Raw genomic sequence first — 24,465 nt, forward strand, 5'->3', positions numbered from 1 at the left:
TTTTAAAAAATTCAGTCTAATAAAAAAAAATGGAACTGCTTAGAGGACAACCTGGATTTATGGTCAAGAAAGCAAAGCTCCAGCATAAGAAGTCTGGTTCCCCTTAAGAAGTAGTCTTAGCTGACCCAAACTGCGTTTAGCACAACGACAGAGACGATCCGTTATCTTAAAAGAAGGAACTCATGGAAAGGGAGAAATAGCCCAGTGCAGAAGCCCTTTAAAATTTCCCCTCAAACAGGTTTTGCATGGTGAATATGGTATTTCAATTCTACACCAAGTCAGTCAAGGAATTCACTTATTAGTAAGGATTTAAGTCCTCAACTCTGCCTAAATCCGGACACCTTCAGTTCATGCTCTATGGTATTAACAGCTTCTATCCAACGTCAAATAATCTTCATCTGTTTAAATCACGGACAAAGACAAGAGGAGAAGCGTTCATAATTACCAGGGAAGCACACTTTTCATCTTTGTTTCCTTGTGTGCTCCTTAAAATGATCAAAAGCAGAGGCTTCTCAAATCCTAACTGCAGAATCTCATGGCTGGAAAGCATGACTTGATCCAAGGTCTCCACTCAACAGAAGCCATACATCCTGGCTTGGTTCTTATGCAGGCTCATGTCCACAGTACATCGTGGTACAGGGGCAGCTCAGCAGCAGCACCTACACCAGAGTCTTAAAATGACATGCTCAAGTCAGGGCCTTTCTACTGCCTACAGACTATACTCCAGCTTTGAGAGGTTCACCAAGCTCTCTCCAGATTTCAAATGGGCACCAGATTCCTTTTTGCATTTTCAGTCATTTTGACTCCTTAAGCAGATGCTGTTCCTTCATATGCAATGCTCTTTTTCACTCAATGAAGTTCCAGAACCCTCTATTAGTGCCAACTCTAACACAAGAAAGGGGATGCTCTAAAGCAGAGAGACTTCATGAGCTGGCACAGCCTGGAAGCACAGTGAGGAGAACGAAAGTGGTCCAGTGTAGCTGGAAAGGGAGGAGGGAATTTCCAGCTGGAGGAGCTGGCGAGGGAAATCTTCAGAGAGTTCCTCACTTCCTCCAGAGAGCCCCTCCTCCCCACTTCTCCCACCTCTACTTTCCACACACCCAACAAGAGCATATGAAACTGAACAAAGTTTCTATGGCTCCATTATATTCTTTTTAATTGGGAAAGCTCTCTCCAGTGACACTGTATTAAAAGACACAACTGCAGGGTGAAAGGTAAACTATGGCTCCACACCACCCAACAGGCCAAATGAGCCAATTCTTCAACAGCTATGGATGGCTATAAGGTGCCACGTGGCTGCTGAGAATCAAACCCAGGTCCTCGGCAAGAACAGATGCTCTTAACTGCTGAGCCATTTCTCCAGCCCTGAAAATTAACCAGTTCTTAATCTTACAGTAGTCAAGGATCCCTTAGATAACCTAATACCAGTTTAGACAATCTGATCCAAATTTGCACTTATACAAAAAATTTCAGGAACATTGGATTAGGAACCTTTATCCTAGGACAGCCAAGGATACACAGAGAAACCCTGTCTCAAAAAACCAAAAACCAAAAACCAAAAACCAAAAAAAAAAAAAAGGAGAACCACCACCACCTTCATCCTAACCACATTATGTAAGAAAAAGGCCCAAATATAAAATACTTAAGCCACTGTTTCTAACCACAATATCTACTTCCCCATTCTCTTACGTACATTATTCTTTCTTCGGAGTGACTCAAGTAATTTTTTTGAGTACGCATTTTCAGGTGTGCACGTGTGTGTGTGTGTGTGTGTGTGCATGTGGGGTGTGTGTGTGTGTGTGTGTGTGTGTGTGTGTGTGTGTGTGTGAAGGCTAAAGGTCAATAAAAAAATGTCCATCTCAACTGTTCTCCACCGTATATTTTGAGACAGGGTTTCTCATTGAACCTGGAGCCCTGGACTGGCTGGCCAGTGAGCTCCCAGGAGTCTCCAGTCTCTGCTTCCCCACCATGACTGGCTTAAGTGTTGCTAGGGACTGAACTCGGGAGTTCACGCATAGCAAGTGCTCTGCTGACCGAGCCTCTGCGACAAAACAGGCGACACAGAGGATCCCATACCCTGCCAAGCCCTGTAGGGCAAGTGACAGTTATACTGTCGTTTCACACAAGTGAAAACAGAGGCCTGGCCAAGGCTAATGAGCTGGGTTTAAAGCTCTGGTATTTAGATCCCAAAGCCCACCAAACACAACTGGACACCATATTGATTACTGGGACAGATAAAAGACACTGCTCAGAGTCCCACAACCCAATCATCTCCATCTCCTCTTCTCAGCAAGTACCATCAAATACCTGCTATGTGCTGTATGCCTTTAATTCCAGTACTTGGGAGGCAGAAGCAGGAGGATCTCTGAGTTCTAGGCCAACTTGGTCTATCTACACAGAAAAAAACATCTTAAAAAACAAAACAAGGGCTGGAGAGATGGCTCAGAGGTTAAGAGCACTGCTTGTTCTTCCAAAGGTCCTGAGTTTGATTCCCAGCATCCACATGGTGGCTCACAACCATCTGTAATGAGATCTGGTGCCCTCTTCTGGCCTGCAGTCATACATGCAGACAGAACACTGTATACATGATAAATAAATAAATCTTAAAAAACAAAACAAAACAAAAACCTGTTGTGTGACAAGAACAAGGAGAATCTTAAGACTTGTCCACAGAATGAGAAAATAGTCTATTGTCTTTAAAACTTAAAAACCGAGGATAGGGGTCTAGGCAAAAACGGGGGGGGGGGGGGGGGGGGCAAGGATAGGCCAGGAGTGGTGGTACATGCCTTTAATCCCAGCACTTGGAAGGCAGAGGCAGATACGTGGCTGTCAATGAGTTTGAGGCCAGTCAGTTCTACACAGCAAGTTCTAAACCAGCCAGGGACATTGCCTCAAAAAACAAAGAGCCAAGAGTGGTGGTGCACACCTGAAATTCTAGCACTCGGGAGGCGAAAACAGGAGGACCCAAGCTCAAAGCCAGCCAGTACTACATTGCAGCCCATGCTCACCCCAATAAAGTTCCTTCTGAATACTCATGTTGTAACTAGGGTTTTAAAATCAGTCCTGTTTCCAACTGAACCTCTCCAGTTCAGCAATTTCTACAAGCACCTAACCTGTTATATCCTCACAAGATTTGCAACATAGCAGAGCCTTAAGGAGTCAAAGTCCCATAAAACATCAAGTTAGACTGGTCACCTCTCCTGAGTCCCTCACCTATTCCTCATGACTTACCCATGACACCCTATGATAGATGTGCTATGACAATAACAGCTACCATTTCTGTGCACTTATAATAATGTCATTGCCTAGAGTGTCCAGGAGATTGCACCTACACTTCAGCTCATTGATGCCCAGCATAGTGCCCAGAATATAAACATAAGATGAATGAATGAATACCTAAGCTTGAAAAGCAAGACTGTTTCAAACATGAAGACATCATTAGTAAACAATCAGAGAAGAGACAAAGGTTTCAGAATCAAATTAACAAACTTTCAAAAATAACTTACACGTTTCTTCACTTACAAGCTCCCAGCAGAGTTCTCCTGTACCAAGGACCTCTCCAATGAGTGTAAGGAAAAAACAAAATAGCACTCTACCTCTTACCCTACAGTAAGAGACAAAATGAGGCCATGGGGCTCAGCATTACTTTAAACCAATGGCTCTGAGCTTTTGTGGGTCATGAATTCCTTTGAGAATTTGATGAAAGCTACAGATCTGCTCTATGTAGAAAGTAAAACCAAATTCAGGATAAGAAACTGCAGCATCAGAGATACAGCTCAAGAGCATCACAGAGTCCCATGTTCATCGCCTGTGCTCTGAATCTGTATTTTTGGTCATGTCTAACTAGAGACCACACAGAATGAAACTTGAAAACTGGAGAGAGGAGTCAGGGTCTTACTATGTAGACCTAGGCATGTGCAGCCTGGAACCTACTGTGTGGCTCAGACTAGTCTCAAATTGAGCCACCTTCTCCTTCAACCTCTCCAGTCCCAGAATTAAAGGCATGTGCCACCACACATGACTACATTTTAGATAATTAACATTTATTGACTAGTTTACTAAATAGCAGGCTTAAAACAACACACACATTATCTTTTAAGGTAAAGTGAGCTGTAGATTCAAGGAGAACGAGAAAAGATCATGCTGCACAACTAAGCAGGGTTTTAAAAACAAAACATTTCTTCAAATGGGACCCCAGGGAGCCTGAAATACAAGGAAGCCTACACAAAAACTATTTCTCATCTCTACAGAGCCAAGCTTCCCCCTCTGGCGGGGCTGTGACTTTCTTCAGCACACAGATACAGAGAGACCACGGCCACTCATGTCCAGGATATGAAGGAAACTGCGAGTAGACACCGAGGTGTGGGCAGGAATCTTGCTTCTTATTGTAGGAGGTATTTCTTCTACCAGCATTTTCTGACCACTGACAATGCCTAGACTCCTGGGTTATGTGATACATAACTATCAATAACAGTGACAGAAGACCCTGACCAAAGATTCTGGTGTGGAAAGGAGAAGAAATAAGCCACTGGAAGACACAAGAGTAACAACTGAAGGACACTCAGCGTGTAAGACAAGGCACTTCCTTCTGCACATCACGAAAGGCTTGCTGGGGGAAAAAAATCTCCAGGCTATGTATCAAGAAGTAAACAGCCGGGCGGTGGTGGCGCACGCCTTTAATCCCAGCACTCGGGAGGCAGAGCCAGGCGGATCTCTGTGAGTTCGAGGCCAGCCTGGGCTACCAAGTGAGTTCCAGGACAGGCGCAAAGCTACACAGAGAAACCCTGTCTCAAAAAACCAAAAAAAAAAAAAAAAGAAGTAAACAACGGGGCGGTAGTGGCGCGCGCCTTTAATCCCAGCACTCGGGAGGCTGAGTCAGGCGGATCTCTGTGAGTTCGAGGCCAGCCTGGTCTACAGAGTTGAGTTCCAGGAAAGGCTCCAAAGCTACAGAGAAACCCTGTCTCGAAAAACCAAACCAAAACAAAGAAACAAAAAATTAATCAAGCTGTTTAAGTTTTTTTTGCTGTGTTTTCTTCAGTTTGACTGGGGAAGCAGGTTATAGAAGACTATCTCAGATACAAGGCATATGGAAGCTTGTTGATGTTGCTCAGTTGGTAGAATGTCTAGCCCGCATGAGGCCCTAGGACCAATTCCCAGAACCCCAAAGGATGAACCCCAGCACACAGGAGGTAGAGTCAGTATGATCAGGAGTAGCTGCATGTGGTATTTCATGCCTTTAATCCTAACACTTGGGGAGGTAGAAGCAGGCACAGCTCAGTGAGTCCAAAGACAACCAGGTCTACACAGTGAGACCCTAGCTCAAGAAAAAGGTCGTGCAGCGTGTGTGTGTGTGTGTGTGTGTGTGTGTGTGTGTGTGTGTGTGTATGTGTGGTGGCACACACCTTTATTCACAGCACTCAGAGGCATATGCAGGCAGATCTTTGTGAGTTTAAGGCCAGTCTGGTCTACATAGCAAGTTCCAGGATAAATGGAGCTACGTAACAGAGACCCTGTTTCAGAAAAAAAGAAAAAAAACGGGGGTGGGTGGGAAGACCGCACTGTGTGAGCAAAGGCACTTGCTGCTGAGCCTGATAACCTGAGTCCCATCTCTGGGACCCACACGGTAGAAGGAGAGAATCAATTCCTGCAAGCTGTTCTGACCTCCACAAGTGTGTCTTGGCACATGTGCCCCACCCCCTTAAACATGAAAAATGTAACACAAATTAAAAAGATTATCCAGAGTTCAAAGTCAGCTAGTAGTGGTGGTGTACACCTTTAATCCCAGTACTCAGGAGGCAGAGGTAGGTGGATCTCTGAGTTCGAGGACAGCCAGGGCTACACAGAGAAAAACCAAAAAAAAAAAAAAAAAGAGTTCAAAGTCATATGGGGCTACACAACTAGACAGGGGAGGGGCATATGAAGAGTTCTGGAACAAGGATATCTGGGGAGCTATGGTGCTAAAACTAAGGAACATTGAGTTTAAAGGGAGACATAAATAGATAGGCTGGGTTTGAGGGGTGGGGAGGCTAATATAAACAAGTTTCACCTACATACATATCTCTCTGGGTACTCTTGCTAGTCATGGCTTTTAAGTACAGTTTGAAATAATTTGAGAGAAAATGCAGAAAATCCAGATCTGGTGGCCTATGCATGTCAAATACTCAAAAGACAAAGGCAGGTGGTGGCGCACGCCTTTAATCCCAGCACTCGGGAGGCAGAGCCAGGCGGATCTCTGTGAGTTCGAGGCCAGCCTGGTCTACAGAGTGAGATCCAGGCACCAAAACTACACAGAGAAACCCTGCCTGGAAAAACAAAAACAAAAACAAAAACAAACAAACAAACAAAAACACAGACAAAAAAAAACACCCCCCAAAAAGACAAAAGCAGGATGATTGCTGTGCATTTGAGGCCAGCCTGAAGTATACTCAGAGATCCAGGCTAGTCTGGGTTACAATGAAGAAAAGCTGCAGATATTACAGTGTTACCATATGTCCTTTGTCCAGCCCTCCCTGTCCATGGCCATCGAGATGACTCAGGTTGTAAAGGGATTCCTATAAAGCCTTAGTTCAATCTCCAGGATCTGCATGGTAAAGGAAGAAAACTAGCTTCTAAAAACTGTCCTCTGACCCCACACAAGCGCACCACGTCACGTGCACATACAGGACTCAATCAATATATAGTGTAATGGTCAAAAGAAAAATTAAGCCAGCCATGGTGACACACACTTGTAAATCCCAGTACTTGGAAGGCAGAGGCAGGAGACCTTGAGTTCCAGGCCAACCTGGGCTACAGAATGAGACCTTGTCTCAAAAAAAGGGGAGAAAGAGAGGAAGGAAAGAAAGAAAGGAGAGAAAAGAAAAGAGCTTTAGGACAAAAATTAAACTACAGGCTATGGAGGTGGGCTCAGGGGCAGAGCACTTGCCACTTCTGGTCAAAGTCCTGGGCTCTATCCCCAGTTCCACAAAAAAGAAAAAGATTTCTTTCCTATTTCACCAATTATCCAGCATCCATTTTCTCTTCCAGAATTCCACAAGATCCTACATCCATTTCACTTATTCAAAGACTCCCTAAAATTCCTTCACTTCTGAACATTGTTGTTTGACTCTTTACTGTCAGTCTCTAGTTCTCCCCACCCCCAACTTCAACACATTTCAGTACAGAATACAAGGGGTAGAAACATGACCTGGAGTAAGAACTAGGGGTTCTCAGAAACGTAACAGAACGAGAACTCACCTTTACAGAGATGTCTACACACACACACACACACACACACACACACACACCCTACAAAACGAACTTCTGCCGCTTCTCCGATGCAAGAAAAAAGACCTGTTTCTGCTTCTTCAGTTCTGCCCACAAAAGCTAGGTTCTTTTTCATCTCTCTTAAAGACTCCAACATAAGTACCAGAGAACCCCCCAAAGAGCCCTCAGAACAAAATGCTACAAATCTACCTGGGATTCTGGAAGGCTGGGAAGGATGACTCATCTCGTTCCCAGGTTTTCACAGAGGCCTCTGATTGTTAAGACAGTGATCCAGTGCATTGTAATAATCGCCGTACAGAGACTTTACCAGCATTAGTCATACTTCTGCTATATATACTCACTCAGCCTCCATCTCCCAAAACTCCCCAAACCAACAGCCTTGGGCAATGTCCACTTCCAGGGACCAAGAATAAATCCTGTGGTGTGGCTCAGGTTGAGTGCCTAACAATATATGAGTCCCTGGGTTCCATACCCAGCACCACAAAAAGAAAATAAAAACCCCATTGTGCAGACTCATTCCAATGCTGATGCAAATGGTCAAATCTGTCCTTAATTTTTAAAAGAGCTGGGTATGATACCACACATCTGTAGTCCCAGCACTCAGAGGTTGAGGCAGAATGATTCAGAGTTCAAGGCCAACATGAGCTACCCAACAAGATTTTAATCTCAAAACCAAAAACATAAGAAAGCAACCCTCCTCCAGAGGTGGGATGGGGGAAGTGAGGGAGGGAAGAAAGAAAAGGAGAGGAGGAGGAAGCAACAAAATGGGCGAGGGCTGTCCTTTGTGGTTCATTATCATCCAGACTGTATCACATTCTCTAGGTCATTTTGATAGTTAAGTTAATCAAAATTAAATAAAATTAAAATCTTGGCTTCTTTATCTGCTAGCTACATTGCAAAAACTGACAGGTACTAATGCAGAGCACACTACTAGACAGTTTAAGTCACAACAAGCCCAAGTTATCAAGCACAGGCCTATGATACCAGATACTTAGGAAGCTGAGGCAGGAGGATTGGAAGTTGAGGGCCTGCTTGAGCTAGACAGTAAATTCAAGGTCATAGTGAACAACTTACAGAGACCCTAAATAAAAAAACAATCAAGCCGGGCGGTGGTGGCGCACGCCTTTAATCCCAGCACTCGGGAGGCAGAGGCAGGTGGATCTCTGTGAGTTCGAGGCCAGCCTGGACTACCAAGTGAGTTCCAGGAAAGGCGCAAAGCTACACAGCGAAACCCTGCCTCGAAAAAACCAAAAAAAAAGAAAAAAAAAAAAAAAAAAAAAAAAAAAAGAAAAAAAAAAAAACAATCAAACAAATCAATGGGATGAGGATATAGTCTAGTGGCACAGCAACTGCCTAGCTTATGCAAGGTCCTGGGTTCAATCCCCTGGTACATAAAATAAGTCCAGATGCTAACTCAGACTTGAAAATACAGGCATGGGGGCAGTGGGGGGGGGGGTGGATATGGGTAATGAAACAGGCATAATAGTATGCATTCCAGAGCATGCTGGTAACACAAGCGAATGGCATTGTAGCAGCATCACGAAATACCAGAGCTCTTTCCCAAACCCAAGAAACAAACATTTCAAGGAGGCGTTAGAAAAATGAATAAGCAACAGACTCTAATTAAATTTTGCTAAGTTAAGCTGAGATTAAAGTGAAAAACAAACCAAAACCAAAAGCCCAACAACAAAAACTATAGCCAGGCATAGTTACCCATGCCTGTAAGCCCAACATTTGACAGGTAGAAGCAAGAAGATCAGGAATTCAAGTGTAGCCTTAGCTCCAGAGTAAGTTTGAGGCCAGCCTGGGTTATATAAGATACTGGTTAAACACAGATACATACCCACACACAATGAAACGCCATTAAAAAGTCCAACTAGGCCCCCACAACAAAAATGAGGTGAAATAGCTGGAATTAACTGACAGTTATTAGCTAAGCTACAGATCAAGGGAACACACCAAAAAAAAAAAAAATGCACTCTATCCATCCTTCAGCTGAGTCAAGGTTGATGTGGAAATCAAACTTCAACTCTGAACTAATAAAACAAGTCCTTACCTTCCTCTGAACCCTTCAGCTACGTCACCTAGCCATACTGCCTCAGCTTCCTCATCTGAGAAATGGAAGCAAACACAGTATCAAGTTCACAGGGTATGTGTTATGTGCGTGACGCCTGGCACAGGGCCCTGGGCCTGGTGCTGGCTGTTATTATTACAGTCATCTATATACAGCTTGGGGGATCTAGTTTCCCTGGCTGAAACCTCCAGAGGGTTCTTTCCGTAGGGGTAAGATCCCAGGGGAGAGGGATGTTGTGTTGACCGCTGTATTAGGAGGTGGTTTTTGGAAGTCTCCTCCATCCCAAAAGACACCTTTCAACCGTGTCCTGTGGGCTCTAAGCCAGCAGCTGTGGGAAAGCTGCACGCTGGAGGCCTTGCACCCAGGGAGTGCCAATGTCAGTTTCTTTCAGTCGTCTATCTCATCTCCCCAGCTACAACACTCCCATCTTTCCTTCAGGCCTCAGGTGACAGCCTAGCACAGGGGTGCTGGGTTCAATCCCCAATGCTGACGGGAAATAACAACAGAAGGAACCAGTCCCAATTAAGCACTCATGCCAGGCACCTTACTAAACAACACCAACAACAGGAATGAACAAACCTGCATTCAGAAGGGACAGTTGGGCTGGATGTGCTGTCTACACCTTTAATTCTGGTACTCAGAAGGCAGAAGCAGAGGTGGGTTATCTCTGTGAGGTCGAGGCTAGCCCAGTCTGGTAAGTTCTAGGATAGCCAGGGCTATGTAAGGAGACCCTATCTCAAAAACAAAACAACACAACAACAACAACAACAAAAAAAAAAAAAAAAAAAAAAAAAAACCAGAAAGAAATGAAGGAGAAGGCATGGCAGTTTATAGCAGTAATCTCAGCATCCAGGAGGAGAGCAGGATTACCTTGAGTTTCAAGCAAGACTGCACTGTAGAATAAGGCTCTGTCTACAGAACATAAAAGGGACTGGGAACAAGCTCAGTTGACTAGCATGCAGGAAGCCCTGGATTTACTCCCCAGCACAGTGTAGAAATTAGTATGATGCACACCTATACTCTCGGTACTCAAGGTGGAGAAATTCAGTATCAGAAACTCAAAACCAGCTTAGGCCACGTGAGATCCCGTCTTAAAAGAAACAAACAAAAAAATATTATTCTACTCCTCAGAGTTCTCCTACTGGATGGCAAATGACCCAAGGACGTTTTCTCTACAGCACTAACTGGGAGCACACTAGCATCGCACTTGTCTAATGAAATACCACGAAGCTGTAAGCAAAACAAACACAAACCCCTCTGTGTTAATATGAAATGATCTCCCAAGACATTAAACAAAAAAGATAGAGGCACAAACCACAGCATGGTACTACTCATGGGAAAGGAGAGAAGCTGACACATCTACACCTCTAGTACAACATGGATGCCTCTCAGGAGGGCAACAGGGCAGCTGGGGACAGGGGCACGGAACAGCACAGGGTGTTGTATGACCACTGACATGGAACTCCATGAACATGTCACTATACTGAAACAAGTGACAAGTGCTGAATCACCACTAGAGTTCATGAACAGGCAGAAAAACCCAAACATTCGAAGTCTCAAAACACAGACCCCGAGATGCTGGAGGATGAACAGGGAACTCCCCAAGCAAAAGGACTGAGGGGAGCACTTCAGAGTTAAGAGCCAGTTCACCAGAAACTAGCGGAATAAGAACACTGTTCTTGAGCCCCGCTGGCTCCCCTTGGCTGAGGGCAGGCATCTAGCTGGGAGGGAAGGGCAGGCCAGGCCAAACTGCCAAGTGTTCCGCAGATCACACAGAAGCCCTGAGGATTCAATCTTCTGGGTTTTGTTTTTTAAGACTTATTCTACTGTGTGTGCACCACAAGCATGCAGTGCCTGCAGAGGCCAGAAGAAGGCAACAGAACTTCTGGAATTTCCAAGACCATTTGGGGCCCTGCAAAAGCAGCCAGTGCTCTTCACCACTGAGCCACCTCTCCAGCCCCAGGCACCATGGGAATCAACTGTCAAGGTGTTTCCCTGTGACCCCAATGGCTTGGAGTGAGACTCAAAGAGGAGAAGACACAGGATGCCTTGGACTTCTAAGCAAGCAGAGTACTTTACACATGACAACCAACCAATACTTACTCTTTGGAAATAACAATCCCTATTAAGTGAACACTTACTATATGAAAACACTGTTCATTACTACTTTCATAATCACCCTGTTAGTACTGAATTAGAAAGTTATTTTATGGTGACAACGGAGGAACCTCGGCACGAATCTAAGCTGCCTAAGTACCTAGCCACATATTTTGTTGCTGGTGTGTGGCAGTTTCCCATCTACGTAAAGTGAGACTTAAAAACACACACCTTCATATGACCATGCAAATCCAACTTTCTTGGGAAAGACTGTTTCTATTCTGCCCCTGGGGCCTGCTTTTTAATAAAACAAAGCCGAGAAATTTCATATTCTCTCCCCAAGCCCCTTCCCTGGCAAAATTAAGAACTTGTGTTTGGTAAACTTTCCCACCACCATCCTCTCAGTTGGTCCTAAACAGGCAACTTCAGGTATCACAGCACTAACAAAGGCATTTGCTAAGCACCGACCATGACCCAGGCATTCATTTTTCCAAGCTTCCCAAATCCACCATGAGAACTTGAATTTGCACTCTGACCCTAAGAGCAGACACTGAGGCAGTCTGCTCTGCTCTACTCAGGAGGTACTTGAGGCACCACAGTTTGTCTTGCCTGAGGCGGGGGTTGGGGGTGGGTGTTAGCCTTAGGTGAGAGGAAAAGGACTGAGAGAGAAAGTGGCTGGGGCCTGGCCCGGAAGGTCTGACAAACATTAACGACTGATATTTGACTTGTCACCTGGAGTTAACATCTCCAAATATGAGATACTTGCTGATAAGACCCAGGGTCACTGTGACCTGGGGGCAAGTGACTAGAGGTTGGGCTGCAGAGACAGCTGTTGCACAGACTAAGAGATAACAAGCCCAGCGGCAGGTCTGCTCCACTTACAGGTCTGCTCCGCTGACCTGAACATTCATTCCTACACGGTCTATCCTCTCCACAAGCTCAAGGTTTCTCAACTTAACAAGAGTTCTCATCATCACTCTACATTTAGTCCACGGCGATAAAAGACTAAGCAGAGTCAGTACTAAGCCCATTTTACAGACAACTCACAATAAAAATAAATAACCAGCCTGACATCACAAGGTTGGTCAAAAAGGAAATGGAAACAGCAGAGGAAAGGATCCTGCCCCAAAACTGCCTGAGGAATCCCAATACTCTAAGGACCAAGGTACTCAAGCTGCATCCTCCCTAGGTTTCTCCTAAAAACCTTACCTTCTGGGAGACAGGATGGCACAATAATGACAGGGTCTCTTGTAGTCCAGGCTGGCCTCAAACTCAAATGCCTGATTTTTAGGCAGTGGAACCTAGGGTTTTATGTATGTTAGGCAGACCCTCTACTAAGAGATAAGTCTCCAGACTGCTTCTCCACCTTCTTTTCTGGAGACAGGATCTCATGCAGCTCGGGTTGGTCTTAAATTGCAATCCTTCTGCCATGTGTTGGATTATAGGTGAACATCGTCATGTTCAACATTCACATTTTTTATTCAGCAAACACTAAACAAATAATGAACAGATTATCTGTCAGGTGCTGCTCTAGAAGTAAAAATTATGCAACAAGGCTTAAGGTATGAGCCCGGAGGCCCTGGGTTGTTCCGGTCTTGGGACCAAAACAAGAGGAACAACCACCAAAAAAAAATCCCACAGAGCGCCCAAAGTCTCTTCTTATTTGTTCTGCTTGCTTGTTTTGTTTGTTTATTTTTGGTTTTTTGAGGCAGGGTTTCTCTGTGTAACAGCTCTGGCTGTCCTGGAACTCTCTCTGTAGACCAGGCTGGCCTCAAACTCACATAGATCCACCTGCCTCTGCCTCCTGAGTGTTAGAATTAAAGGCGTGATCACCACCACCTGATTTTTTTTTTTTAAAATAGGGTCTCGTTTCCTAGAAGTTGACTGCCTCCGCCACCACTTAGAACAAAGGTATCCAACACCATACCCAGCCTTAAATTTTTTTTTTAATTTAAAACAGAAACTAGCTATGTAGCCCAGGCTAGCCTCAACTCAAGAACCCTCAGCCTTCTGAATGCTGAAATTACAGGTATGCCTCCACACCCAACCCCAAACTCTGCACTGCAACTGACCATCAAGTCTTCTGGAACTAATCCCCATGAGCAGAAATAAGTGGCCAGTAAAAATGTGTTGCCATGCATACAGCTGTTCTGCTAAATAGCTACAACAAAAGCCAACAGGGTAAACATAATTTCCAAATTATTCTTTCTTCCCTATGGTGCTGGGGATGGAAGTCGAATTTGTGTACAGACTAGTGCTCTATCAGCTACACACCAGACCAAATTATTCTTTATTCAAGAGAATCATGAACTGGACCAGTTTCCTAAAAAATTTTTTCATCAGATGAAATCTGTCTTAAACCCAGTCAATGCATTCTTGCGTTGAAATGTTTAGTCACACTTAGTTCTTTAAGATAAGATCAGGAAGAAAGAACCAGGCCACTGGCCTTCTAAAATTTGTACTTTCTGGTACAGAAACAGTATGCTCCTTGTGCTACCTGTAAGGGAAGAGCAGCCTTTGTTTCCTAAGTGGCCCACATTCTTGGGGAGAAGGACACTCGCTCGCTCGCTCGCTCGCTCGATTTGTGTAACTGGCACCCTCAACTTATCATCATCACCCAAACAGAGGCTGAATGGGGAGGGAAAAGGATAAATGAAACTTCTGTTCTCCTACAGAGGAGGAGCTACAGAGAACCAGCCTGCTCTCTTCTTCTGCTTAGCACCTCATAACCACGTAAATTATTTGAATAGATGAGATTAAACAGATTAGATATTAAGTAAAATGATGTAAATCTTTTTTGTTTGTTTGAAACGGGATCTGTAGCTCAGGCTAGCCTAAACTCCCTATCTTGCTGAGGAAGACTCTGAACTCAAGATCCTTCTGCTTCCACCTCCCTGTGGGTTTTCTGTGTTATTTAAATTACTTAGCTCTTTAAAAACATTTTTGGCCCATAAAAGAGAAGACACAGGTCAGGTGACAGGCCAGGTGACCTGTTCCTGTACTCCCAACACCCAGGAGGCTGAGGCAGGAGGATCTCCAGTTCAAAGTAAGCCTGGGCCATGTAATGAGATGAAACCCCTGTCTTCTCACTGCAACCACCGCCACCAAAGCCCCCAAAGTGAAAAAGACATAACTAACTTCATGGCTACTCCTAACTCTGACCAAAGAGTCTTTCTCCTTAAACCAAGAACACTTGGGGGCTAAGGGATTTACTGAGCAGAACTATGTTCCAACTGCCAGCCGCCAAACGGACTCTTCTTCCTCTGGGTCTGTGTAGTGCATTCTGGCAAAGCAAAGGCAGGCCAGAGAAGTTTTGCACACAGGATCGTTGGCCAGGGAGCCCTGGGGCCAGTCCCTCACTCCTGTGCCTCAGTTCCCCACCTAGAAGCTGTAAATACTCCCCACTTGGGAGGGTGATTGTGAGGAAGGAAGGAGTACTTGGCAGCATCTAGTACAAAGTAAGCAGTGGCTATTGTTAATAATTAATTTGATTACTCTATGAGAAAGTGACTGCCCTGGAGGGACTAGAGTCCAAAAGATCTTGTCGCTCTTAATTTCTTGTTTTTCAGCACAATTTTTCTTTCATGTTTATATAGAAAAATATATGATACAACAAACATAGTTAACTTTTTTTTTCTTAAATCAAGAATAAAAGACAATAGCCAGGCAATGGTGGCGCACACCTCTAATCCCAGCACTCAGGAGGCAGAGGCAGGTGAATCTCTGAGTTCAAGGCCAGCCTGGTCTACAGAGTGAGTTCCAGGACAGCCAGGGCTGTTACAGAGAAGCCCTGTCTTTAAAAACCAAACCAAACAAACAAAAACCCAGAAGAAAAACAAACGAACCAACCCACAAGGATGGAGAGACAGCTCAGTGGTTAAGCAAAGTGGCTGCTCTTGCTGATGACCCAGGTTCAGTTCCCAGCATGCTGGCTCACAACCATCTGAAACTCCAGTTCTAGATCCAGTGCCCTCTTCTGACCTCCTTAGGCATCACGCATGCACGTGGTGCACAGACATATATGCAGGCAAAACATTCATACACATAAAATAAATAAATCTTTAACACACACACACCATGTACAACTCAGGAAAACAGTGGTTCCTCACCCCAAATTCTACAACAAAGATAGCTCAAACAGCACTTCAACATGTTCTTCCTTTCACTCTTTCCCATACACGTTTTAAATAGTTCTACATCCTGGTTCTCCAGCCCCACACTTAATTTTAGGTGTACTTTCCCATGTCAAGTATTCTTCAAAAAGCATACTTTTTAAATGACTTCAGACTTTTCCTTAAGTAATAATTTTCCTAAGGTAAAGCATTTAGATTTTCTTGTTTTAAATTTATACATATCGCTACAGTCAATGTGTTCATATAGGATCTTGGTTTGCATATCTGCCTCAACGTATACTGATACAGTAAATAGTCCAGTGTGGTGACACATGCTTGTAAGCCCAGAATTTAGGAGGTTGAGGTAAGGCACATTTGGAGTGGGAGACAAGCCAGAGAGAGCTATGTCGTGAAATCCTTGCTTCAAAATTATTTAATTAAATCAAACAGGTAAATATATATCCATGACTGTAAAACTCTTAAAATTGTATCTAAGAAGACGGGCATGGTGACACACACCTTTAAATCTCAGCATTCAGGGGACCAAGGCAGAAGGGTCTCTGTGAGCTCAAGGCCACCAAAGTCTATAAAAGTATATTTCAGGCCAGCCAGGACTACAGTGAGACCCTGACACACACAGATACACGCAGAGTGATTTCCAGGGCAGCCAGGGCTACTTATAAAAAAGTCACAAGGCATAGTGGCAAATACCTTCAATCCCAGGACCAGGGTGGCAAGAGACAGGCAAATCTATGAGTTCAAGGCTGTCTGGTCTACATAGCAAGTGGGATCCTGCCTTAAAAAAAAAAAAAAAAAAAAGTTAAAAGTGTTTTCCTAACAACAGTTGAGTATCAGTCCCACCATGCTCTCAACCAGCCCGTGTTTTTTTGTTTTTTTGATTTTTTGAGACAGGATTTTTCCGTGTAGCCCTGGCTGTCCTGGAACTAGTTCTGTAGACCAGGCTGGAGTATAGGGATTAAAGGTGTGCTCCATCATCACGCAGAGCCATGTTGTATAATACACACACAGCCAGGATGGAAGTGCCTTATATACAGACTCTCAAAGTTTCTAATGAATTAAGAAATACAAAGAAAAGGGGTTGGCCATATGGCTCAGAAGGTAAAGGTACTTGCCACCAAACCTGATGACTTGAGTTTGATACCTAGGACCCACATGTTGGAATACTCTCTGATCTACATGCTTGTGTGTGTGTGTTCCCATTCCCTGACTATTTTTTTTTAAAGGAAAGTATGCTGATTTGTGTGGAACAAGCCTACTGTAATCCCAGCACTTGGGAGGTGGAGGCAGAGATTGTCATCAGTTTCAGTGTAGCCTGGGATACAACATGAGACCCTATCTCAAACCCACTACCCCAGAAAAGTCAGTAATAATAAAGCTAACTTACAAAGATCTGTGCACAAGAGAGTAAGTATTCTTTGTCAACATATCACAAGTCTAAAAGTTACCACTGCCATTTTTCAGTCTTTGTGGCTTAATTCTGGCACATGCCAATAGCTGGGGCCCACTCCTCCAACAGTCAGAAACCTGTCTCCCTTTTTCATTTTTCATAAAAGTTGTATCTGCATTCAATTGACCAATCAGAGGGAGACATTCCCTAGAGCCCAGCAACATTAAAAAGGCACATCAGGATTTCAAGCCACCAAAAAGGTGATCACCAACATCAGAGTCCCCAGCTCCCTCTGCTACCTTAACAAGCATTTCTGAGAGTGGAGGAACTAGCAGCACTCTCCAGCAGCAGGACCCACACCCACCCCAGGTGGTCCTCTTGCTCTGAACCATTCTGCTGAAGACATAGATTTCAAAACTCCAATAATCTTGTTTTAATGCAGCAGACTTTCATTTGTACACAATCAATTTGTTACTGAACAAAGACCCCTTTTTAATTACCTGTGGCAATTAACAGTGATCATTTCCTTTTGTCTCAAGCCTAACACAAGCTGCAAGAGATAAATCCATGATCTTGACCTTTCATTTAATCACAGATAGGAAAAGGTTCAATACAATGTATTTTTTTCCTTCATCTTCATTTTATGTGTATGGGAGTATTGCCTGCATGTATGTCTGTGCACCATGTGTGTCTGGTGTCCCTGGAGGCCAAAAGACGGTGTCAGACCACTGGAACTTGAGTTACAGATTGTTATGTGCCATGATGTGGGTGCTGATAATAAACCAGGTCCTCCAAAAGAATGTATTCTTAAATCCTCTGTACTTAGGAAGGCTATGCATTAGCTATAGCTGGCTAATACACTCTCACTCCAACATTGTTTTCCAATTGCAATTCAAAAGTTACTAAATAATTACAGTGGGCTGGGCTAGCAAAATGGCCAAGTGGATGAAGGTACTTGCCACCAAGTATGACAAACTGAGTTTGACCCCCACCAGATCCTACATGGTGGAGAGAACTGACTCTCATAATTTGTCCTCTGACCTCTGACCATGGCACACACACACCCAAATATACACACAAATAAATGAACAAATGTGATCATTATAGTCAGCAATGAAACAAACAAGAAATAAGGAGCAGTGTTTTTCTCTCCATACATCTGCATTCCTATGTCCTTTTAATGTTTTTCCATTGGTTGACTGCCGTGCTAGAAATGGACCCCAGGACCTTGTGCATGCCAGACCAAAAGACTACCACTGAGCTACATACCCATCTCATTTTTATTTTTAATTGTAAATTGACAAATTATGGTAGTACTCTATCTGTACATTTTGAGAACATTCTCAAAAGAAGAAAATCTTGGCCTTAAAAGTCAGTGGTGGAGCACATGCCTAACAGCAGGTGTTTTTGGGTTCCTCCCCAGCACCAAAAAGACTCACTCAAGAGGTACTTAAATATCTTTTGGTCTCCCAAGAAAATAAGAGTTAAAAGGAAATACAGGGTTAAGCTGGTGGTGGTGGTGGTGGTGGTGCACACCTTTAATTCCAGCACTCGGGAGGCAGAGGCAAGTGGATCTCGAGTTCGAAGCCAGCCTGGTCTACAAAGTTGAATTCCAGGACAGCCAGGACTGTTACACAGAGAAACTCTGTCTCGAAAAATCCAAAATTAAAGAGTTAAGCAGACAATACTTGGCCAAACATTTGTAGCTTCTTTCTGTTAGACTAACTTAATTTTACCTAATTTTGTGATACCTGGATGTGAGTCTGGAACAGAAATAAAATTCTCAAACTTGCTATTTTTGTCTAGCTGGCTAGACAATAATGCAAAGTAGGAGCCATCTGATAAAATCCCTTCTTTCTACAAGAAGGACAAATAATCTGCCCTAATCACACAGCTAGTAAGTTCAAAGGGTCAGAATGGGAGGTTTTTTTTTTTTTTTTTTTTTTTTTTTACTTTTCAGCTGGTTTGGCTTTTTGAGTATTTTAGAGATAGGATCTCATGTAGCTCAGGCTGGCCTTAAACTCATTAAGTAGTTGAGGATTGCCCTGAACATCTGATCCTCCTCCCCCCACCTCTCAAGCACTGGAACCATAATGTACGCAACTGTGCTTGGCTTTGTCAACATGTTTTTACAGCATGGGAAGCTTTCTCTCAATGGCTCGATTTCAATCACCAACTCACTACGGTGACCAGGAAAAGGGTATATTCCAAGTCAGGAGAAGGCCCGAGGAGGACAAGGATTAATGAGGACACTACAAGAGATGCACAAGTCGCAGCTGCTGCAGAGTCCATAACACAGAGGCACTCCTTTCACAAGGGAAGGTCAAGGATTTAGGCAAGTTGGCTATTTCCAGCAAAAACAAATATTACATTTCTGTAATGATGCTTCATGGCTGAAAGTGCCCAGTTCTCCACTAAGCTCAGTGGTGTTCCTCAATATCAAGAGATGCCCATAAATGAGAAGTCAAGAGTGACAGGTGCCCATTTATTTTCAAGACTTTATAGATAAATTCTGATAAAGTGTCGTATCAAAAGTTTAATAGAAATAAACTTTTGGGAAGATGAACACCAATGATTTGTTTGCATTTCTTAATACCAGCAATTCAAGTACTATTCAGACCATTGCTATTTGAGAGTCTAGGTCAACAATGACTCAGCTTGAGAAATTCCCTACCATTTTATAAAAGAGGTGTAAGCTGAGTTATGCAGCTAACACAATCTGGAGAGCCCATCCCCCCACGTTATAAACTAATTTCCATGTGAATAGCTGAGAAAGTGGCAGTGTTTATTTTCTACTGAAAAAAAAGTATCCTGTTCAGTCTCCTCCAAGCCCAGGAAAAGCCCCATCTCAATTCTGTTTTAGGACATAACAAGGGCAAGAGGGGGATCCAAGCCCCAGCCCCAGCTCTTCTAGCAGCATGTTCTGCTGAATGGAGTCTACATCAGGGCTGGACTTCAGACTTCAGACAGTGGTGTCCAGTCCAGTGGAGAAGCAAGCTGTCCCCAGTCCTAATTAATTAGGACAAGGCCTAGACAGAAGGCAGGCCCCTGCTCTTGTGTCCAATCATCTAACATGGCAGAAGCCTACAACATCACCTCAGGCAAGCCTTTCATTTCCCCACCTGCAAACAGGGTACTGATTTTCAACTAGGTTCTACCAAACTCCAGGACCCACGATGGTATTTCTGCCATCCCTCTACAGGCAAAGAATCTTGGGGTTTATGAAAGACAGAAAATGTAAATAAGTGAAGCAAATGACTAATCAAATGCCACACAGACTGGATAAATTACACCAGATGTGGTAGTGCATTACCGCAATCCGAGAATCTCAGAGAGAGGCAAAAGGATGACTTGAAAGCTACCCTCGGATACATATCTAGATAGAAGCCTGCCTGGACTATGTGAGAGCCTGTCTCAAATAAATAAAAATATACATAAATAAATGAACAAAAGACACAATTTAGATTGCCAGGTGGCAAATGATAACAGTCCTAGGAGATTACAAGAAGGATTGCAAGAGGTCCAACACCTTTCAGGAGACTGCCTCAGACCAAGGATGGAAAAGCAATCTCGACTACATTGCGTACGTCCAGCTGTGATGACCCATCTCCGGAAGACTGACCACATACACAGCCATGAGGCTATGGCTCTCCATTAGCTGTGCAACCCACACCCTTCCCAAACTGTCCTTTTCCAAAAATCACCATTTGAACCAGATACTGGCACCCATCTATCTGGTATGAAGAGGAATGATGGTTTCTGACTTGTTATTTGTCCTGGGGCATCATCAGGCCAATCAAAAAAGGAGGTGATGGGCAAGAGAGAGGAGACATGAGTACAGAGAAAGGTTAGTTTTAAAGAGTGGGGAGAGGCGAAGAAAGACTAGCTGTAAAGATCTAGGCAGGGTTAAGAGCCCTTGGAGACATGCTAGTGCACTGAAAAGAGTCATCTGCTGCCGTATCTTACTTCACACTCCGCCCCAACTGGCACAGGAGCCCTTCCAGAAGGCCAAGGCTACCACCTCACATTTCTGTAGCACCCAATTCCATCATGAAAGCAAATGTCAATTCCAGGATTGGAGTCTCCACAACCATAGAGAAATCTGACAGTTTTGGGAACATTAGTTCCCAGTTTTGGAGGAAAAGCAGCTCTTTGTTCATTCTGTCTCTCCTCTTCCATTAATGTGGACTCCCGCTTTGAGCATGCAGAACTCTTTAGGTTGTCAGTGTTAGGAAAACTCTGGAAACACACACTGTAGTGGTGCTGCACACACAGTTGTTCCTATTCTTAATTAGGGGTCACCTCCACATGACGGGGAATGAGAAACAAGACAACTAAATGTTAAAATACTGACATGGAGAGTACAAACTCTAAAATAAATTCAGGAGAGTAACTGTGACACGAGGCCAAAGATGCACGACTGGAAACAGACCAAAGCGCCACATAGCATCACACTCCCCAGACTCTCCTTGTCAGAGCTTAAAGTCCTGCAGTTCTGTCAGGGGCAGAACGAGCCTAGCAATGTTCATGACACCGACTTCCAACCACAGTACACAACTGAGAAGATTAAAAAAAAAAAAAAGACCCAAACCCAGAAAACCTACAGTCCTAAAAAGTTACAAGAGCCACCCAGATCTATTATGCAGCCCCTAAACGCTCCAACACTGGATGAGTCAATGGTTTAATTCTGTAGATGACAGTGAAGGGTTTTATTTCAAATGTGTTCACACAGAACTATTTCTAAGCAGGTGCTGAAATAAACAATCTGATCATAGCTCAGCTAAGAAAGAAAGTCCTTCCAGTAAATGTGCCTACACAGCTAGATAGCTGTTTTAATATGCAATTGCCCTAAGCCACAGGAGGAGGAAAACAAAAACAACAAAACAGACTTCTGATTTGGATTTACTTAAATAAATACACCTACAACACACCAAAGGTACTCCCTACCAAGTTAAAGGAGAATGTGGTCAAATGGCTTTTTTATAAAGGACACCTACCTCTGAATGAATTTCCTAAATCCCACCACAAAAATCATTGGGGAACTTGAACACAGGGTAGGAAAGGCACAGCTCACAGACCTCAATTATGTCCAAATCCATTTCATCAGCTAGCTCTTGGCAGCCCTCTCCAACTCTACCCAGCCAGGTCCCTTCATCATATGTCTGGGGGATATCAGACTCACTCACTGGTTCCTGCTCCTGGTTCCTCCAGAGCCCAGGAACAGCACCGATCTGGGCTCCTGTGGCTGCCAGTGCCGAGTGCCGGTAATAACAGAGGGCAGAAATCTGAGTGACACTTGGCACTTTCTTTCATCATCAACAACAACCACCACCACAGTCACAAAGTGCTTTCTACACCCAGGCTCTCACTATTTTGAAGACCAGGAAGCTGGAGCCTTCCAGGGGGCAGAGGTGAAAAAGGAAGCAGAAACCCACTGAGTCTAGCCCCACCCTCAAGGTCATGGCATTAACCAAAGGCCAGGAGGGAAGGCAAAAGGCTGCTTCTGAGGACCAGAGCAGTAAACACCAAGTGTGGCCACAACACCCCCCGCCCCAGGGGGACCTGCAGAACTTGAGAACTGGCATTTCCCTGGCCTAGAGTAAAACAACTTTTCAGCTGGGAAAAAAAAGGAAAAGACAAAGCAGCATACTCCTGAACAGTCCCCAGGGGTGCTGGTAGGGAGGTGGGAGAGAGAGAGTACAGCGGAGTGTCTACAACTGCAGAGGCAAGGAGGGAAGTGAGAAGAAGACTCAAGAGCCCTGAGCAGCGGCAGTCCCCTTTCCCAAGGACACATGGCTGTGAGGTTCAGAGGGGAAATGGGGCAATGGATGAGGCATACCCACCATCACTAACCTTGGTACCAATCAGAGAAATGGGAAGAAGCTTCCAAACTGCAGAGTTGCAACCCTATCTACCCCTTCCTACCTCTGCAGCAGCTCTCAGAACTTTGGGGATAAAATCTGAAACACTCCGGGCTCCACAGAGAATCTGCAATTCTCTGGATCAGTGCCTAGAGAACCTGGCCCCAGCCTACCCTGGCAAATGCTGAGAAATGCAGAACAGGTAAACACAGACCTAAAGGGGGATATCCTCCTCAATGGGGAGCCTGTTGGCAATGGAGAAGGAGCCCCAAGAAGCAGGTGTGATATTAAATGTTAGAAAGGGAGCCTGACAGGCCATGAAGGAAAGGCGGAAAGCCACAAGGGAGGTCAGAGGAAAGGAATGGGAGCGGGGCATCAAGAGAAAATGAGCATCTATTCAAGAACTTGGAGGTGCCAAGAAAGGGGAGATGGAAATAAGAAGAAAGGAATGACTAATAAGACATCTTCAGGTTAGAGCTGAGGACGAGGGCTTAAAAGGAGGCAAGAATCAGAGCAAAATAGGGACAGCGAATGAACAAAAAGGAAAGTCCGGGGAAAGGCTGAATGGGGGAGGGGGGGGCTTAGAATTGAGAGGGACCAAAGGTGGGACATAAGCAGATCATTTTAAAGATGATCACTTTGACAGGGACAGCAATAGTAAAGTTAAAAACGGGTCAAAAATATGAAAATGGACAGCTCCAAAAGGGAGCTGTGGGGAGGGGGCACCTACTAAAGAGAATGAGTGGGGAAAAGGTAAGCCCAGGAAATGCAGAATGGGAAAAGTATGAAGGGTCAGAGCCATCTGAGGTGCAGAGGCACACCAATAGCAAAAAGACATAGGCAGCAAGTCCTAGGTGGAGAGTAACCTACTGCAGACAGGCTAAGGGGAGGGGGCGCAAATGAATGGAGCAGAGCAGAGGAGCGCTGAAATAAAGGTGAGAAAGAGGGCCAGCCAAAGAAAACAGAGGAGCAGAGATGGGGCACAACTAAGATGGAGTTAGGGTTAAGGGCAGAGGTCTGCTAAAGGGAATGGCAGAAATGAGACACCCCGAGGGACAGAAAGGGGGGAAACGAAGAGGCGGAAAGCCAGGCACTGCGGGGGAGTGCGTGCAAGATCGCAGCTCCGGCAAGGGGCAGAGCTGGCAGGCAGAAGGGTCTGGAACAGAAGACAGGGTCTGAATGGCAATCGGGGGCAAGCACTGAGAAGGGAAGGAAGCCAGCAAGCACAGAGTATCTAAATCCGTGAACGGTTGGAGAAGCAGCCTAGGGGCATCCCAAGGAGGTGCAGCAGGTTCCGTGGTACGGCCGGGGCAGAAATGTGGGGCAGTTGGGCCCAAGTGGAAGGAGGAATTATGTCCAAAGCAAAGACCGGAGGGCAGCAGTGCCTCTACCAACAGAGGTCTAATACGGATCTCCACGGAGGTGAAACCGCAGGTCCTAAAGGGACAGCTCCTGGGGATGCAAGAGGTTCTAAGTCAAGAATAATAACAGTAGGTAGGCCACAGAAGGAAGACGGTGACCTCACCCCCAAAGTGATGTTAAGAGAAAACAGATAAGGTAAGAGGGCCACGGATGTCCAAAGTGGGAGCCAGGAGGGATACAGAGGGGGGTCAGTGAGGAGGTAGGTCGTCCCAGGAGCACAGCCGACTC

General features: G+C 44.6%; 1 protein-coding gene and 1 long non-coding RNA gene across 2 annotated transcripts in view; one reads left to right on the forward strand and one right to left on the reverse strand.

Annotated features, from left to right (window-relative positions):
* The window catches only part of Arhgap35 (Rho GTPase activating protein 35), a 117,302-nt gene that overhangs the window by 92,266 nt on the left and 571 nt on the right, over window positions 1-24,465 (reverse strand). The gene's annotated exons all lie outside the window — the stretch shown is intronic.
* LOC128094695 (uncharacterized) overlaps window positions 18,976-24,465 on the forward strand; it is a 50,240-nt gene continuing 44,750 nt past the window's right edge. Inside the window, exon 1 of the long non-coding RNA XR_008213034.1 lies at window positions 18,976-24,372. This is a non-coding gene — a long non-coding RNA (uncharacterized LOC128094695). The remainder of the gene's footprint in view (window positions 24,373-24,465) is intronic.

The sequence above is a fragment of the Peromyscus californicus genome, unplaced genomic scaffold (assembly GCF_007827085.1).
Source record: "Peromyscus californicus insignis strain IS unplaced genomic scaffold, ASM782708v3 Scaffold_4__1_contigs__length_199733344, whole genome shotgun sequence".
Taxonomy (NCBI): Eukaryota; Metazoa; Chordata; class Mammalia; order Rodentia; family Cricetidae; genus Peromyscus; species Peromyscus californicus.